The sequence below is a fragment of the Magnolia sinica genome, chromosome 7 (genome assembly GCF_029962835.1).
Source record: "Magnolia sinica isolate HGM2019 chromosome 7, MsV1, whole genome shotgun sequence".
Classification (NCBI taxonomy): domain Eukaryota; kingdom Viridiplantae; phylum Streptophyta; class Magnoliopsida; order Magnoliales; family Magnoliaceae; genus Magnolia; species Magnolia sinica.
In genome coordinates, this window is record NC_080579.1 from 25,000,881 (window position 1) to 25,021,275 (window position 20,395).

Sequence of the window (20,395 nt, forward strand, 5' to 3'; positions counted from 1 at the left end):
ATTTTTTTGAATCTTCAGTATGTGTATTCTTTATTCTTGGTCCTAGTAATTCTTGAGCATTAAATCCATGCTTTCAACATCCTTTTTAATCCAAGCTCTTGAATTTACCTTACACCACAAACATGATTAAAATAGAATATTCAACATTATCATGTTCATAAAACCAAGGAATAGCTAGATCCAATATGCAATATTTGACCCTCAACATTAGTCCACTTATATGGAATATCCTTTTGAAGTAGATTTCATAAAAGATAAGAGATGTAACTAAAGTTCTTTATGAATCTTCTGTAAAATCCAGTGTGTCCTAAGAAGGATCACACATCTCGTATGCTTTTGGGTGGGCGTAGGGTAAAGATAAGATCAATTTTAGCTTTATCTACCTCAATTCCCTTAGACAAAATGATATGTCCAAGGACTATTCTCTTACGAACAGTGAATTGACACTTCTCCCAATTGAGTACCAAATTCTTTTCTTCACATCTTTTTAGCACACATTTAAGATTTTCTAAGAAATTGCTGAAAGATGGGCCAAAGACAGAGAAGTTGTCCATGAAGACCTCTAGATATTACCCCACCATATTAGAAAAAATACTCATCATGCATCGTTGAAAAGTGGCGGGGGCATTACATAGTCCGAATGATATCCTTCAGTAAGCAAATGTGTTAAAGGGATATGTGAACGTGGTCTTTTCTTGATCTTCAATGGCTATCTCTATCTAGTTGTAGCCCGAATACCTATTAAGGAAGAAATAGTATGAGTGACCAGCTAGCCTTTTGAAGATTTGATCAATGAAGGGTAAAAGAAAGTGGTCCTTCCTAGTGACGGTATTCAATTTCTGATAATTAATGCACATTCTTCAACCGATAGTCACCCTAGTTGGCATGAGTTCGTTGTTGGCATTGGCTATTATGGTGATTCCAAACTTCTTGGGAACCACTTAAGTTGGACTCACACATTGGCTATCCGATATAGGATATATGATACCCACATCTAATAGCTTAAGAACCTCGGCCTTAACCACTTCTTTCATGTTTGGATTTAGTCTACATTGTGGTTGCTGGGAGGTTTTCACATTATCCTCTAGATAAATGCGGTGAGTACAAATTGAAGGGTCGATTCCCTTGAGGTCCGCAATTGACCATCTAAAGGCTCCCTTGTCCTCAATAAGAGTAGAGATGAGCATACTCTCCTGTTCTTGCTCGAGGTGGGAAGAAATCACCACCGGATATGTCTCATCTTGACCTAAATAGGCATATTTCAAATCAGAGGGCAAAGGTTTTATGTTAAGCTTTGGTGCCTTGAAGTTATACGGTAGATGTACTACATCAGTTTGGTGCAATTCTTCAAATTGTGGCCTCCACCGGTTAACTTCAAGTACCGGCATGGTATCTGGCTTAGTCCCCATCTCCTTAATCGTATCATCATCCAAATCATGGGAGTGGGCCACGTACGTCTCTAAAGGGTTAGAGGATAAGTTCAGAAGTGCTCTATCTTCCACAAAAGAATTAATCAGGTTAATATCGTGGAAATCATCTTCATCCTCTAACTATTTGCCTGTGTTGAAAAAGATATTCAACTCTAATGTCATATTTTCAAAAGACATACTCATGACTTTATTCCTACAATTGATGATTGCATTTGAAGTGACAAGGAATGGGCGACTAAGAATGACGGGAATTTGAGTATTCATGTCCATGATAGATTGAGTATCCAAGACAATAAAATCTACCAGATAGTAGAATTTGTCAACCTGGACCAACACATCCTCGATTATTCCTCTCGATATACAGACTAAGAGATCGGCAAGTTGTAACATGGTCCGGGTGAGTTTTAATTCACCTAGACCCAGTTGCTCATAGACCGAGTACGTGATCAGATTCATGCTTACTCCTAAGTCAAGAAGTGCATGCTTAATTCGGTATCTTTGTATCTTTGTGGCACATCTTTCTTTAGGATGGCACTCACTTTTTCAGTTAAAAAGATTTTCTTTTGAATACTTTGCCATCTTTTGGTCGTACATAAGTCTTTCAGAAATTTAGCATATAAAGGTATTTGCTTAATGACATCTAGTAGAGGAATTGTGACATTCACTTGCTTAAGCACCTCTAGAATGACATGAGAGTTAGAGAGACGTTTTGATGCTATCAACCATTGGGGAAATGGGATAATCGACTTGCCTTGAAGTTCCGGTTCTAATTTTTATGGAGCAGTACTAGGTCTATCATCGTTGTCCACTTTCGGGTCCTTGGGCTTTTCAACCCTAACCGAAATAATTTTTTCAATGGTCTTCCCACTCCCAAGAGTGGTGATGGATTTAGCTTACTCCTGATTTGAAGAGCTTGGATCACTTATCTCATATTGTGGTTTGGGATTGAGACGAGGCTGAGCGGGAAGCATCTCCTTTCCCCAATTGTTAAGTGCGACTCTATCCTTTGAATAGATGATGCAAGCATTCCCAATGCTGATCTGATATCTTGGTTGAGTAGCTCTTGGTCTCGAATATGCTTTTGAACCATATCCTCTTGAGGTTTCCCTTGAATTGGAATTTGATTAGGGAATCCTTGAGGAGTAGTCGTTTGTCCATTCCTCCAACTGAAGTTTGGATGATTTCTCCAACTAGGATTTTATATATTGGAGGTAGGTCCATTGAAAGGTCTTTGGTAATTATTTATGGCATTAGATTGCTCATTCAGTGCCTCTTGAAAAGCAGGTATGTTGGACAATTTCCAGTTATGTGAACATTGCAAGCACAAATACCGCAAACAATTTCCTTAGCCTTATCTTTTTTAGTTCCATGGCCTCGAATATCCTTATGAGATTAACCACTTTAACATTGATATCAACTTCCTCTTTCAAGAGGTACATTCCGCCCCTCTCCTTTGATTGAGTAGGCATAGACGTGGTGCTCGATTTTGGGGAAATGTCCCATGATTGTACAGTTTTAGCGAGTTTGTCAAAGTAATCCCACACTTCATCGACATTTTTATTCATGAATTCCCCATTACATATCGTCTCAACAAATTGACGAATGGAAGATGTCAGTCCGTCATGAAAGAAACTTGTTACACGCCACGTTTCAAAACCATGTTGTGAGCATGAATTGACGAGATCCTTGAACCGCTCCCAACATTGGAAGAATGTTTTGTCTTCCTTTTGGGCAAAGTTCATGATCGACTTCCTGATGGTGTTCATTTTATGATATGGAAAGAATTTTTTTGTGAAATCCATCATTTCATTCCATGTGCCAATAGATCGCGGACGTAGTGAGTGCAACCATGTCTTCGCCTTCTCTTTTAAGGAGAAAGGAAAGAGTTTCAGCCTAACCGTGTCGTCAAACACTGTCACACCTCAGACCGAATAGTCTTATACTACTACTATATCTACTGGGTTTGGCGCGTGACAAGTCGAACTCCGGGATTGGTACCCAATGTCCACACACTAAGTCCCAAACTCAACGTCCAGCAAGGTAATGTAAAGGATAAATCTCACCATTCATACTTCATAAAGGGAACATCAGAGACAAGATAGGTAACATCTGCATGCGAGTAAACTGGCTACTACAAAATTCCAAAAGTACATATCTGTCTGTACGATACATATATACACATGCATTTCAAAATTCAAAAAGTCAAATCAGTCCCCTCGACGTGGCACCTAACTCGTGGTCGCTACTTGTTTTTCTTCTTTATATCGTTTACCTGAGTGGTTAAAAGACAAGTAAGTCTCATAACTTAACAAGTGCAGAGTCCTCATAATAAGTACGCAAGATAATTTAACATAAAAGATGTAATAAAAGAAATGGCAAAAGTTATAATCTATGCAAAACAATGTCTTAATGAATGATGGAGGATGATCATGTGTGAGATGCATAAAATAACTGTATGCTAACTACAGAAACACTTGCCAATAGTCCTCTCACCACGGACTTAACCACACTACTCTTGAACATCATTGTATCGGTTATGATTAATATAGTGTTGGAACTTAAGATCCACCGAGGTCAATGCCCATGCACCAGACACCAGCAATCGACCTTGCTACCCACTAATGGGGTTACAACCTCCATTGTGTATACTAGTAGCGGACCTCGTTCGCACTTCTCCTCGCTAGTGGGTCAAACCTGTCCTCATTTGCCACCTCAGCCCTACGGTAGGTCGGACATACCCCCTCTCAACCTGACCTCATCAGTGGGAGTCAAATCCATGGCTCATGTGTCCACCCAGCCCATCGATGAGGCATCCCAAGGTACCATTGGGGTTTAGGGTCTCTCAACCTAAGGGGCACACCATCCCCTACTATTTTCATATTTCCAGTGCCCATGATTCAATATCATCATCCTTATTGTAATACGGTCAATCCGTGATGCTATAAAGAATTTAGATACTATTTCTCATCATTTATCATGCCAAGGAATGCATAATGATGTTAATGACAAGCAACTCAAGGATAACTAGAACTCAATGTATGCTGATATGTAGGGTGCAAGATCATTAAAGTGCCATGTACCTGGGTAACCAATCCTTACGTGATGCTGTCAACTTGTGGCCTTGTAGCTTGGTACTTTCGACTACAAAATACTTTTCTCTTCTTGCTTAATCATGACTAATCAAATTGTAGTCCTTGTAATTTCTAACTGGGGTACTTGATCGTAATTTTAGTTATTACTCATTTCTATAAATTAACATCCCTTCTTATGTATGAATGTCCTACTAACAATTTAATTGCATACTCCTCGATTTGATCATTAATTGCATTGTATTGGGCGATTTAGATGCCTAGTATGACTACTTAAGATATTCATGAAATTGGGCCACAAATTCCTGCATATAGGGTGGCCTTAAGTCCAATACACACCGAAGTATTCATGGTGGCCTTATATGGGTTTTGGATTGGGCTTTGATGAGGAGAACATATAGTTATTGAAAGGACCAAAATTTAGTTCCACCATATATGTATTATGTAAATACACCTTGATCCATAGCTCAAGTGGTAGACTAAGTGAAAGATACCTCGTTTCAACACTTAGGTCTTGGTATCGATCCCTAGTGGGAGTGGCTAACAGTGAAGTGTGAACTAATAGTGGGGTGTACTAACTAGCTAACAAATAAACATGCATATGCGCACACACACACACACACACACACACATATATATAGGAAAAAGTTCTATGCGGTCCAGCACATGGGGACTTCCCATGAGGTCGAGTTGTGTGGGCCCAACGTGATGGTATTGAACACTTACCCCATCAGTTAGATAATTGTGTGGGCCCAACGTGATGCATGTCGAACATCTGCCCCATCAGTTCAATGCACCATTCCATGGTGGGCCTAGGGCTTAAAAACCAAGTCAATTAGTGACTTGTGTTGGCCACACCACATACAAAGGATGAGAGGGCTCACCCTTCATTAAAACATTCTTAATCATTTGTTGGGCCCACCAAGATGTGGTTCACGAATCCAACCCATCCATTGAGTGTGTCCCACTTGGTTAAGGGGTCAGTCCAAGTTTCAAATGCATCCAAATTTCAGGTGGGGCCTAGCGAGTGCTTTTATATGTTTTAACATGTCTTCACATGATTTTGGATGGTGTGGGCCACCTGAGTTCCGTGTACGGCTGAATTTTGGCGTAACCCAGTTTTTAAGGGGGACCCATCAAATGGACAGTGTTGATGTTCAACATACATCATGGTGGGCCCTGTGGTGGACCCACCATCCCTGCCTTATTCCAATCTGCTGGATGTTGCTTGCTGCAGCGTCCAGAGGATGCAGACAACAACAGCGTCAGCTGTTATTTTTTTTTAATGTTTTTGTTTTTCTATAGTTTTTCATAGGTGGGGCCCACATCAAGACAATCAACTCATTTATAAGGCTCCCGAGCTCGTGACAGGTCCAATGAGCGCAGTATTCAATATATTTCAGTGTATAGAAACATCATAGCAGGCCCTAACAGTTAATATCACTAATACCACTATTTTCTACAATGTGGCCCGCCAAAAATTCGGATTAGCTTCATTTTTTGGCTCAACACCTAAAATGATCTAGAAAATAGGATGGACTCTGTCGATCAAATACATAAGTCATGGGGGGTTTTGTGGGCCCATAGCCCCCTTCCTCTATCAAGCAGCCTAGACGCTGCTTGATATATGTATTTCTAAATTTTTATGTGGTGTGTGAGAGATGTGTGTGTGAGTTTGGCCCCATACATGGATAGTTTGGATGGCATACAAACATAAGTCTTTAACAATTTGATTTTGCATGTTTTCTCCTATGAATCCACACCATTAATCACATCATCAACATCATTACAATTATCTACATCATCATCATCTCCACTATAGATAAACATAAGAAAAACAAAATAAGAATAAGTGAGGAGGGTGTACTCACCTTAATGGATTAGATGGATGGAAGGGATGTGATTGATGGAATGGATGGTTGAGATGGATGGAAGTGATGAAATGGATGGTTGAGATGGATGAAAGGGATGGGATTGATGGCCCATCAAGATCACTCCTCTCTCTCTCTCTCTCTCCTCTCTCTCTCTCTCACGGTAGGAAATTGGTGAAAATGCTAAGGGATGGAGAGGTATTTTTAGAGAAATGGATAAAAATTTGGTTAAGTTAGGCTAATGTGATTAATGTTAGCTTAGGCTAGGATTACTGGAATTTATGCATTATTAGGAATTAATGGTGGATTAAAGGGGCATGGGATGGCATGGTGTGATGATGTCATGCATAGGGTATGATATGGAGAGAAGTTGACTTTGGGAGGCACATGAGAGAGAGATGGCATGGGAGTGTGACATCACACACATGGGTAGAGATTCTCTCACCCATGTGTGGCATGTGCATGTGTGCATGACATGTGTTGTGCACATGTGTGGAATTGAGTATATGGCACCATGCGCACATGATACACTATGATACTTCATGGCGTATCTCACTAACGGAGCATTGTACAGATGCACAGGTGGTACATATGCGATTACGGCGATGGGGTGGTCGATATGAAATCGGTTTCGAAGTCTTGGGGTTCCGATCAGTCAGGTGTGTACTATGCACGGCTGATCTAGGTCTAGCCAAGGGTGTCGATCATTGTGCACATAGGTATAGAAAATGGTACGGAATGGTCAGGGTGGTCATCATGGTATCGTTTCGATTATATGCAGTTGCATTATGAGGGGTGTACTATAAGGAGTGCTTTTGAGTATTTGAATTGTACATGCAGGCATTACCGAGTTTTATTTCAGAAGGTGAGTCTCATCCACTAACCAATCAGTCGTACTTATAAGCTGGACCGGGTATTACAATTCTCCTCTCCTTATAAAAATTTAGTCCTTGAAATTTCTACTATATTGGATAAAATGCAGGCTTCATGATCGAAAATGTGAAATGACAGAAAACCCTTTTTATTGCAAAAAGGATATCATACATCGGTGATGTTTTTACAGTGTTTATAAAGGTCATTAAAACAAATGGGGATATTTCTTTCAAATGTCCTCCTCATGTTCCCACGAGGCCTCTGCTTCGTTATGGAGTCTCCACTGAACTTTCACCAATGGAATCGTCTTTGTTCTCGAGACCTGCTCCTTTCGATCTAAGATGCGAATCAGATGTTCTATGTATGACACATCTTCACGAATTTCGATTAATTGCCAGTCGATAATGTTCTCTGTCTCCGGCTCACACCTCCTCAACATGGATACATGAAATACATTGTGAACACCTGGCAGTTGGGGAGGCAAGGCTAGTCGATATGCCACTTGGCCAATCTGCTCTACTATCTCGAAAGGACTTATATATCGCGGGGTGAGCTTTCCTTACTTACCAAATCGAAATACGCCCTTCATGGGTGAGACCTTGAGGTAGATATAATCTCCGATAGTAAATTCTAATTCCCTACGACAGTGATCAGCATAACTCTTCTGTCGGATTTGAGCGATGTGCATACACTTTCTGATAAGCTCTATCTTTTTCGAGGTTTATTGAATAATTTCAGGCCCGAGAAAACTCTGCTCTCTAACTTCTGTCCAACAACTGGGTGACCTGCAAGGTCGGCTGTACAAGGCCTCATATGGAGCCATATAGATGGTTGCTTGATAACTATTATTATATGCAAATTTAGCCAACCACAAATGATTATCCCAGCTACCTTGGAAATCCAGCACACATGCTCTAAGCATATCCTCCAAAATCTAATTAACTCTCTCAGTCTACCCATCTGTCTGGGGCTGATAGGCGGTGCTGTACTTCAGAGTCACACCCAAGGCTCGCTGAAAGCTCTTCCAGAATTACGATGTGAACCTCGAGTCACGGTCGAATACTATTGATACCGACACTCCATCCAACTTAATGATCTCATTAGCAAATAGCGAAGAAAGTCGGTCCATGGAGTAGGTAGTAAGTATAGGTAGGAAATGTGTTGACTTCGTCAATCGGTCAACGATGACCCAGATGGCATCATGACCTTGAGGAGTCCGTGGCAATCCCATAATGAAATCCATTGTAATGTGCTCCCACTTCCACTGAGGAATCTCTAGTTGTTACAAGGTACCAGAGGGTCGTTGATGCTCTGCTTGACCCTTTTACATGTATCGCATTGGGTGACAAATTCAGCAATGTGACGCTTCATCACAGGTCCCCAATAGTGACTCTTAACATCGCGGTACTTCTTTGTACTACCTGGGTGGATCGTAAATTTGGACCGGTGTGCATCGGTCAATATTTTTTGCCTCAGCTCCGCATCTTTCGGCACATATAGTCGCCTTTATAGCGAAGTCCACCATCTACACTAACTTGCCACTCGGATGAACCATCATCAGTCATTTCCTTATAGTGATTATTGATCACTGGGTCAGCCTATTGCGCCTCAATGACTTGGGATATAAGTGATTGTTGAATGGATAAGCTTGTAAGATGAATAGTAGCTGACTGTAAGCTCCACTCAAAATCAAAGTCCCTTATTTCTTCCAACATTTGCCACTGTCGAACCATAAGGTGAGCAATAATTCCTTGTGGCTGATGACTGAGGGCATCAGCTACAACATTGGCCTTACCTGGGTGGTATTGAAGAGAAAAATCATAATCCTTTAACAACTCTAACCACCTTCTCTGCCGCAGATTAAGCTCCTTTTGAGAGAATAAATATTTATGGCTCTTGTGGTCCATGAACAACTGAAATTTGACCCCGTATAGATAATGCCACCATATCTTTACTGCAAACACTACCGCGGCCAACTCTAAGTCATGCGTGAGGTAATTCTTCTCATAGGCCTTCAACTGTCGAGAAGCGTATGCTATAACTTTGTCATGCTGCATCTGCCCCCAACCCAATCCAACCCTTCATTTCCAGATAGCAGGGTGAGAACCGGTGCCATTGTCAACTTATCTTTCAACTCCGTAAATGCCTTCTCACAGGCTTCACTCCAATCAAAAGGTGCTCCTTTATGGGTCAGTCGTGTCAGTGGTACTGCTATACGAGAAAACCCTCAAATAAACCGTCTGTAGTATCCCGCTAGACCCAAAAAGCTTTGAATTTCTGTGACATTAGTGGGTTGTTGCCACTTAAGCACGGCCTCGACTTTGGCTGGATCTACGGCCACTCCTCTAGTAATGAAGTGGCCAAGAAACTTCACTTCTTCTTGCCAAAATTCACACTTTTCCAATTTGGCATATAACTGATGATCGTGAAGCATCTCCAACGTGGTACGTAGATGATGCTCATGCTCCTCCTGGGTATGCGAATATATCAAAATATCGTCGATGAATACTACCACAAATTGGTCGAGATAAGGGTGAAATACCTCATTCATCAATTGTATAAATACGACTGGGGCGTTCGTCAATCCAAAGGACATGACTAGGAACTCGAAGTGGCCATATCTGGTGAGAAAAACTGTCTTATAGATGTCCTCCTCCCGAACTCGAACTTTATGGTATTCAGAACGTAGGTTGATCTTCGAGAAGAACTGCATCTCCCTAAACTGATCGAACAGATCATCAATCCTTAGTAATGGATACTTATTCTTGATGGTCTCTTTATTTTGCTCCCTGTAATCCACACAAAGTCTCAACGGCCCATCCTTTTTCTTAACCAATAGGACTGGTGCTCCCCATGGAGAACTACTTGGGCGAATAAAGCCCAAAGCCCGAGGTTCCAACTCCATGGGTGCGATGCTATACATCACCTTTGAGATGGGTGCGGTACCTGACATCAGGTCAATACAGGACTCCACTGCCCTTTGAGGAGGTAGGCCCAGGATGTCCTAAAAGACGTCGAGATACTCGCATACGATTGGGATCTCCTCAATCCTTAGGGTCCTTTTTTCTTCTACTAGGCAGACCAAGGATGTCCTTGTATTTCTACTGGAAGAATCCTGAACTGGAACTGTGGCTGACCGATTATAGAGAAGGTGATTATCCTTTTGAAATAATCTAATGAGTCATGATATGCGGCCATCCAATCCATACCTAAAATAAGATCCAGCTTTAACATCTTCATAACAAATAAATCGACGGGAAGGATGTGATCTCCAATCATCACTGGGCAATCCTTGCAGATAAGGCTTAGGTTAGAATGCTTACCTAATGGTGTGGCTACTGATAACTCTTCTACTACCCTTTCTGGCTCTAACCCCAACGTGTTTACGAGTGATGATGATATGAATGAATGGGATGCGCTTGAGTTGAATAATGTGTGTGCAAATGATGAGAAGAGAGTAGTCGTACCTTCGAGTATCATTGCTGATGATTGAGGATCAGTCTGCTGAATAACATATACGTGAGGTTGGGCAGTCGCTGCAAATCCTATCTGTTGTCTTTAGGGTGGTCTCTGGTACTGCTGAGAGTGATCTCGACCTTGCGGTGGCTGCTGCTGCTAGCATTGTGGAGGTTGTTGTTGAGGCCGATATTGCTGAGTCTGTTGTTGAGGATGGTATTGTTGAGTCTAGTGTTGTTGAAAAGGTCTCTACTGGGGGTGACCATGAGGCTGCTGTTTGTAAGAAGACCTATCCTTCCACACTACAGAGACATCTGGTGGATTGGGGCAAGACCTAACCTGATGGCCTACTCCATTGCACCTAAAACATGTCCCTTGAAATGCTAATCATCGTGAATCTCACTGGGGTTCCTGAATGGCTGGTCCTTCCCTAGCAAGCCTTTTCGATGGACGAAACTGCTGGGTTAGGCCTCCCTTCCTTTTGTTCCTATTATCATATCTCCGAAGCGGCTGCTCACGAGTCTTGTTCATCTCTTTGAAATCTGCTTCTATGATCTTAGCTCGGTCCATCACCTCCTCAAACATAGGGAGTCGCAAAGGTACTACCTTACTCCTCAAGACAAGATGAAGTCCCTTCTCAAATTTACGAGCTTTCATACTGGGGGTCAAAATCAAATTTGATGCGAAATGGGATAACTCAATGAATCTGGCCTTGTATTGGGACATAGATAAAGCTCCTTGCTCAAGAGATATAAATTCTGACACCATCTTTTCTTGAATACTATTAGGAAAATACTTTTGGTCAAACTTGTTGCTGAACATGCTCCAACTCCAAACTATACTCGACCCAGCCTCCTTCTTAACTAACTACCACCATAACTCTGCTTCTCCCTCGAGTGTGAAAGTAGCAAGCGACACTCTCTGGGAATTAGGACACCCCATCACATCTAAAATCTTGATAACCTGGGTCCTCCATCGGTCGGCCTCAAGCGGATCTGGCTGCCCTTTAAATCGAGGGGGTCGCAAGGCCTGGAATTCCTGAATCAAAGCTGACTGCTCTGATACGAAAGATGCCTCTGCAGACCTTCTCTCCTGACGTTCCATCAGAGATGCCATGGAACGAAGGATTTCCTTAATCGAAGTGGCGTCCTGAGGAGTATCTGGTGCCTTGGCCTGGTGATCCTCAGATGGCTCATGCTCTACTGTTGTTTTCGTTTTAGTGGCCTTCTTAGGTGCCATGATCTACAATAAAAAATGGACGCCTAGGTTAGTTACAACCTTAAATAGTCTCTTAAGGTCAAATAACAAGAAGTGTATCTTCCTAACCTCTTATCTAAGTAACTTTTCCTAAGTTCCTTAAGGGGAAACCTAGTATTTCTAAGTTGTTAAGTGAGTTTTCATGTTTTAGAACTCTAGCTTTCTCCTAAATGGTTACTTGTCCATAGGTAATCCCTTATCTCATGCTCAGATACCAACTTTGTCACACCCCAGACCCAATAGTCTTATACTACCGCTATATCTACCGAGTCTGGCGCGCGACAAGCCGAACTCTAGGATTGGTACCCAATGTCCACACACTAAGTCCCAAGCTCGGCGTCCAGCAGGGTAATGTAATGGATAAATCTCACCCTTCATACTTCATAAAAGAAAAATCAGAGACAAGACAGGTAACATCTGTATACAAGTAAACTGGGTACTACAAAATTTTAAAAGTATATCATGTATCTGCGCGATACATATATACATCATATACAATTCAAAATTTTAAAAGTCAAATTAGTCCCCTCGACGTGGCACCTAACTCGTGGTTGTTACTTGTTTTTCTTCTTTAGATCCTTTACCTGAGTGGTTAAAAGACATGTAAGTCCCATAACTTAACAAGTGCAAAGTCCTCATGATAAGTACGCAAGATAATTTAACATAAAAGATATAATAAAAGAAACACCAAAAGTGATAATCTATGCCAAGCAATGTCTTAATGAATGATGGAGGATGATCATGTGTGAGATGCATAAAATAACTGTATCCTAACTATTGAAACACCTGTCAATAGTCCTCTCACCACGGACTTGACTGCACTACTCCTGAACATCATCGTATTGGTTATGATCAATATAGTGTTGGAACTTAGGATCCACTGGGGTCGATGCCCATGCACCAGACACTGACAATCGACCTCGCTACCCACCAATGGGGTTACAACCTCCATTGTGTATACTAGTAGCGGACCTCGTTCGTGCTTCTCCTTGCCGGTGGGTCAAACCGGTCCCCGTTTCCCACCTCAGCCCTAAGGCGGGTCGGACATACCCCTTCTCAACCTGACCTCATCAGTGGGAGTCAAATCCATAGCCCATGTGTCCACCTAGCCTATTGGTGAGGCATCCCAAGGTACCATTGGGGTTTATGGTCTCTCAACCCAAGGGGCACACCATCCCCTACTATTTTCATATTTCCGGTGTCCATGATTCAATATCATCATCCTTATTATAATACGATCAATCTGTGATGTTATAAAGAATTTAGATACTATTTCTCATCATATATCATGCCATGAAATGCATAGTGCTGCTAATGACAAGCGACTCAGGGATAACTATAACTCAATGTATGCTGATATGTAGGGTGCAAGATCATTAAAGTGCTGCGTACCTGGGTAACCAATCCTTACGTGATGCTGTCAACTTGTGGCCTCGTAGCTTGGTACTTTCAACTACAAAATACTTTTCATGGTGGCCTTATATGGGTTTTGGATTGGACTTTGATGAGGAGAACATATAACTATTGAAAGGCCCAAAATTTAATTCCACCATATATGTACTATGCATATACACCTTGATCCATAGCTCAAGTGGCTGACTGAGTGAAAGATACCTCATTTCAACACTTAGGTCTTGGTATCGATCCCTAGTGGGGGTGGCTAACAGTGAAGTGTGAACTAATAGTGGGGTGTACTAACCAGCTAACAAATAAATATACATATACATACATACATACATACATATATATATATATATATATATATATATATATATATATATATATATATATATATAGGAAAAAGTTCTATGCGGTCCAGCACATGGGGACTTCCCATGAGGTCGAGCTGTGTGGGCCCAGCATAATGGGTATTGAACACTTAACCCATTAGTTAGATAACTATGTGGGCCCAGCGTGATGCGTGTCGAACATCTGCCCCATTAGTCAGATGCACCATTCCATGGTGGCCTAGGGCTTAAAAACCAAGTCAGTCAGTGACTTGTGTCAGCCACACCACATACAAAGGATGAGGGGTCACCCTTCATTAAAGCATTCTTAATCATTTGTTCGCCCACCAAGACGTGGTTCACAAATCTAGCCCATCCATTGAGTGTGTCCCACTTGGTTAAGGGGTCAGTCTAAGTTTCAGATGCATCCAAATTTTAGGTGGGGCCTAGGTAGTGCTTTTATATGTTTTAACATGTCTTCACATGATTTTAGATGGTGTGGGCCACCTGAGTTTCGTGTGCAGCTGATTTTTTGGGTAACCCAGTTTTTGAAGGGGACCCATCAAAGGGACAGTGTTGATGTTTAACATACATCATGGTGGGGCTTGTGGTGGACCCACCGTCCCTGCCTCATTCCAAGCAGGTGGACGCTACTTGCTACAGTGTCTAGAGGATGCTAGCAGCAACAGCATCAACTGCTTTTTTTTAAATTATTTTTATATTTTTCTATAGTTTTTCATAGGTGGGGCCCACATCAAGACATTCAACTCCGTCTATAAGGTTCCTAGGCTTGTGACAGGTCTAATAAGCCCAATATTCAATATATTTCAGTATATAGAAACATCGCAGCGGGCCTTAACAGTTGATATTATTAATACATTGGCTTCATTTTTTGGGTCAACGCCTAAAATTATCTGAAAAATAGGATGGACGGTGTGGATCAAATACATAAGTCATGGGGGGGGGGGGGGGGGTTTGTTGTAGGTCCACAGCCCCCTTCCTCTATCAAGCAGCATGGACGCTGCTTGCTGAAGCATCTCCTGGATGCTGTCAGCGTCCGGTCTCCCTTATATATATACATATATATATATATATATATATATATCTATTTATTTATTAAATTTTATTTCTAAAATTTTATGTGGTGTGTGAGTTTGGCCCCATACATGGACAGTTTGCAGTTTGGATGGCATACAAACATTCTGGTGGGGCCCACTATCAGTGGGTCCCACATGAAGTCTTTAATAATTTGATTTTGTATGTTTTCTCCTATGCATTCACACCATTATCACATCATCAACATCATTACAATTACCTACATCATCATCATCATCATCATCTCAACTATACATAAACACAAGAAAAACAAAATAAGAATAAGTGAGGAGGGTGTACTCACCTTGATAGATTAGATGGATGGTTGAGATGGACGGAAGGGATGGGATTGATGGCTCACCAAGATCACTCCTCTCTCTCTCTCATGGTAGGAAATTGGTGAAAATGCTAAGGGATGGAGAGGTATATGTAGAGAAATGGATAAATTTTTGGTTAAGTTAGGCTAATGTGATTAATGTTAGCTTAGTCTAGGATGATGAGAATTTATGCATTATTAGGAATTAATGGTGAATTAAAGGGGCATGGGATGGCATGGTGTGATGATGTCATGCATAGGATATGGTATGGAGAGAAGTTGACTTTGGGGGCACATGAGAGAGGGATGGCATGGGAGGGTGACATCACACATATGGGTAGAGATTCTCTCACCCATGTGTGGCATGTGCATGTGTGCATGACATGTGTTGTGCACATGTGTGGAATTGAGTATATGGCACCATACGCATATGATACACTAATGATACTTCGTGGCATATCTCACTAACAGAGTGTCATACAGACGCACGGGTCGTACCTACGCGATTGTGGTGATGGGGAGGTCGATATGAAATCGGTTTCGAAGTCTTGGGGTTCCGGTCAGTATGGTGTGTTCTATGCATGGCCGATCTTGGTTTGGCCAAGGGCGTCGATCATCGTGAACATAAGCATAGAAAATGGTATGGAATGGTCAGGGTGGTCATCATGGTATCAGTTTCGATTATATACAGTCGCATTATGAGGGGTGTACTATAAGGAGTTCTTTTGAGTATTTGAATTGCCTGCATTACCGAGTTTTATTTCGGAAGGTGAGTCTCCTCTACTAACCAATCGGTTGTACTTATAGGCTGGATCGGGTATTACAGACATGTTAGGAAAATATAAAGTTGTTGAGGTATAAAAATGAAGATTCATGGATGAATTGAAAGAAAATTAAATGAGGATACAAAAAAGGATGTGAAGAAAGTGAAGTGAAAGAGAAAACTTGTAGTGTTTATGTGAACCTGCGCAAACCATGTTGGTTGCGTGGGACCCCTCAAAGGGTTATATCAGTTGCGCGCACTTGCGTGACACTATTCTGTATAGTTCAGATTAGATGGTTGAGATTTGATGAAAGGTGGCCCCAAGGCACAAAGATCTTGGGTTCGCACATGTGGAGGACTATAAATGCCCCACTCCCCCTCTCATTAGGTTAGGTCGAAGATTATGAAGAAGATCAGAGCTCCAAGAAGAAGAGAAATCTGAAGGTGTAAGAAGGGAAGGGAGGAAGCAGGAGGAAGAGGCCCGCGCAACACCATGTTGTTACGTGGTAGTGAATATGAAAAGGCTGAAATGCTGCAGAAATGGTTATGTGGAATCAGGTCTTTTCATCATATGGGAACATGAGCACAAGAAGGAGATATAAGATGACCATATCCGCACAATATTCCCCTTAATGAGATGACCAAATTACAAGCCAAAATGCTACCGAATTTGATATCCAGATTTGATATTCAAACTCTTGCAATAATTGTATTTTGGATAATCTATTTTAGAATCAAGGGAAATCAAATGATGTAAATGAACTCAGAATGAATAAATATGATGAATGTTCTCTTTCTATTTTCTCTTTGTTATGATTAAATGAGATAATCCTCCAAACCAAATGCATTTGTTTCTTATCGAAATAAAAGTGGTTATAATCTCGTCAAACTCTTTCAAGTGTAGATATGGACTTTCATATTCAAGTCCAAGGAACTTTGGAAGGAGTTGGATTACACCTGGTTTGATATCCATGTTTCATATATTTTCTGGAAAAATCATACAGGAAGGTGTGCTCACCCCCGTTGGTTGTAAATAATTTTATAAAGTATGAGGCAGGGGTGCATGGTGCACTTCATTCTCATCCTGGGCTTTCACAACTCGAGGTTTTAGCTGATTCATTGGTTGATTTACAACCATAACCTCAATTAACTCTGAGGATCTCGAGTGGTGTCTAATCCTGTGATAAATAGATAACCCCTCAACTAATCCTCCTTCACTCAAAAGACGTCGAGTGTTGTCACTGACCCACTTGGGCATGAAACACACTCAACCATCAATTTTAGATTCTAACCTAAATCTAAAAAGGAAAGAAGGAATAAGAATTCTGGAAAAAGAAAGGAAGAGAATTAGAAAGAAGTTACCAAATTGGAAGTTCCTAATTTAAGATCCTACAAAACAAAACAAAAGAAATTAGTTTCTAAAAACAAAAATTCTAAAATTAGAAAACTTCTAAAAACATAAAACAAACCCTATTCTAGAAATAGAAAGAAAGAAAAATTAGAAAGAGATTACCAAATTAAAAGTTTCTATATTAGGATCATACAAAACAGAAAAATTAAGTTAGTTTTTAAAACAAAAATCTAGAGAAATCCTAATCCTAAAAATAGAAAGTCAATAAATCTTAATCTTAATCTATTTCTAAAACTGATCAATCTCAGAAAAACACAGCCATTAGTCCCCAGCAACGGTGCCAAAAACTTTTTCACAACCCTAAGTGTAGGGTCAAGATGTAGTAATAATCTCGATGAGATTGAGGTCAAATTCACATGGACTAATCTCGTGTGTCAATTCTGAAAGTAATTAGAATCAAAACTAGGAGAAGATCTAACCTAAATCAGGAAAGTAGGGAGTAATTTTGAGATGATGAATTTAGAAACTTAAGAATTTAAAGGTGGGAACTAGGGTTTCCAGGGATCCACTTGCAGCTATTAGGATGTTTCCTTATTTAATTTAAGAACTTAATTGGAATTAGAGGTCTATCCTATCCAATTGGAAGATATTTAATAAGATTAGATCTGAACTTCCATTGACCTAATTCTCAACGGATAGAAGTTGCAAAGATTTGAAGTGATTCCATCACCTAACCATGCCCAAGAGACTATGGTAGGCAATAGGATATACTGATTCAACAACTAACATAGAATTGTAAAGAATAGAAGGGATTCCATCACTCAGCCATGCCCAAGGGACGATGGAGAGCAACAGGATTTCATATTTTCATAAACTCCAAACAGAAAAAGAAGATACGTCAAGCAATTGCAGATTTATGGTAATTTAGGTCATAACAAACCATTAAAAACTAAAAGTATTCCTTAAATATAAAAGTAGAATCAAAGGAGTTCAATAATAATAAGAATCAAACAAGAAAAACATCTCAACCATGCTACAAGCTTCACCCCTTAACCCTAACTAAGGGATCTATTCAACCATAGACATGATTGGATCAAAAACCCTATAACAAAGCACTAAAAACTAAGAAGAAAGGAAGAAGAACTCTTGGGAAGTAGCTCTATCTTTTTGCTCTTCTTTTCGAAACACTAGATATCCACAAAAGTGCCTAGGAAACCCCTATTTATAATCGAAGTTCCGTAGATTCACAAAATCAGATCAAATTTACGCATTCTGTGTAACTCTATGTAGCGCCTTTGATGTCATCGAACAACCTTCGATGACATCGAAGGGGTTTAAATCTGGAAGTCGCACCTTTTTGCTCTTTCACACTGTGTAAGTCTCTATGTCATTGAACCATCCTTCGATGTCATCGAGCAAAGCTTCAATCCATCGAATAGGTCTTCGAGTCATCGAGAATGTGTCTAAAATAGTCCAGCAATTTGCTTCAATTTCTTCAATTAATTCAATGCCATCGAGTTGTCTTTGATGTCATTGAGCACCTTCCTTCAAGTCATTGAACATGTCTTCGATTGATCAAGAAAAGCACCTAATATCTCCAGCAACCAACTCAATTTTCACTCATAAATTTGATGTCATTGACCAGTGTTCGATGTCACTGAATGGATATTCAATGTCATCGAATGGTTCTCGATGACACAGTCTTTGTGATATCTGTGCTTGTTCTTTCAACTTCCTTCTCCACTTGGTTTTCTTGGATCTTGGAGTCTTGAAATCTTCAATCTTGGTCTTCAAAGATCCCTTCTTTTCTTTGGCAATCTTGAGCACTAAATCCATGCTTTTAGTATTCTTTTCAATCCAAGCTCTTAAATTCACCTTGCAACACAAACATATGTAAAATATACGATTAAGCCATATTATGTTTGTAAAACTAAGAAATAAATGGGGGATAATATGCAATATTTGACCCTCAACACTAAGGGTCCACTTATAGCTTCCTTAATGCTACTTTACTTAATTCAATAGTATCACACAACTGGAATCGAAGTCCTATCCTATCCGGCCAAATAATAGAGTGGTTAAAACATCATTCATCATCAAAACTGATCTGAACCTTCATTGAATTGTTTCCCTCATAAAGCATCAGCAAAACGATAGTAGTTCATTCAAAGCATCTATCATGCACAGAGTCAATGATAGATCAATGAATTCTACAAATCAAAACCTCATACATAAGAAAGCATTCATAATCTTCATAAGCATCCAATGTACTTGAAGTCGATAATGGATCAAAATAAATTGAAGTGCTTCTTCATTCAAACCAAAATATCATGAACTGTTGAACATATAGATCAAATAACATGAATTAAAGTAAAATAAATATTAAGAAAAACTACAAGCTTTACCTCTTAGCTCTAGATAAGAGATTAGCTAATTAAAGACATGATTGAACTAAAACTCTTAAAGAAAAATATAAAAACTAACTAGAACCGAAGGATTGAAGAGGAGCGATGACTCCTTGAAACTCTACAACTCTTTGCTCTACTCCTTCTACCCTAATTCATGCTTAAGAACTTCTAAAAGATCCCTTTAAATAGGCTTGATTCGCACCGACTTCAAAACCACCTCAAATTTACGCAGTTATCGCAACTTCGATGGCATCGAACTCTCATCAAAGAATTCGAGTCGAATCGGGAAATTGTCTAGCAAACGTCATTTGAATCTATATAATGTCTTAATGTCATCGCATATCCTTCGATGACATCAAACATATTCTCGATGGCATTGAAGAATGCTCCAACGTGTCCAGTGACCAAAATCATAAATTCATGATTTTTACAATGAGATCGAGCTAACTTCGATGACATTAAACACTCCTTTGATGGAATCGAAGAGTACTCAAATATGTCCAGCAAGTAAATTAGATTTTTTAGATTTTTACGATGGGGTCGAACTACCTTTGATGTCATCAAACACTTACTTTGATGTCATCGAACCAGTCCTCGATGGCATTAAACAATAGATTTCAACACAATCGATTTTCTACACTTTGCAACCTCGCGTTTCTTCCTTCTTCACTTAGTTTGCGTGGATCTTGGATTCTTGATTTCTTTAATCTTGACACCATAGATCCAATCTTCATGTTGAGGGTCGAATATTGCATATTA

The 20,395-nt window shown here is 40.2% G+C and overlaps 1 non-coding gene across 1 annotated transcript; it reads left to right on the forward strand.

Annotated features, from left to right (window-relative positions):
• Positions 1–3,083: 3,083 nt before the first annotated feature.
• On the forward strand, positions 3,084–3,190 carry LOC131252423 (small nucleolar RNA R71). Its single transcript, XR_009174444.1, has one exon. It is a non-coding gene; the product is annotated as a small nucleolar RNA R71 (small nucleolar RNA).
• The last annotated feature ends 17,205 nt before the right edge of the window (positions 3,191–20,395 follow it).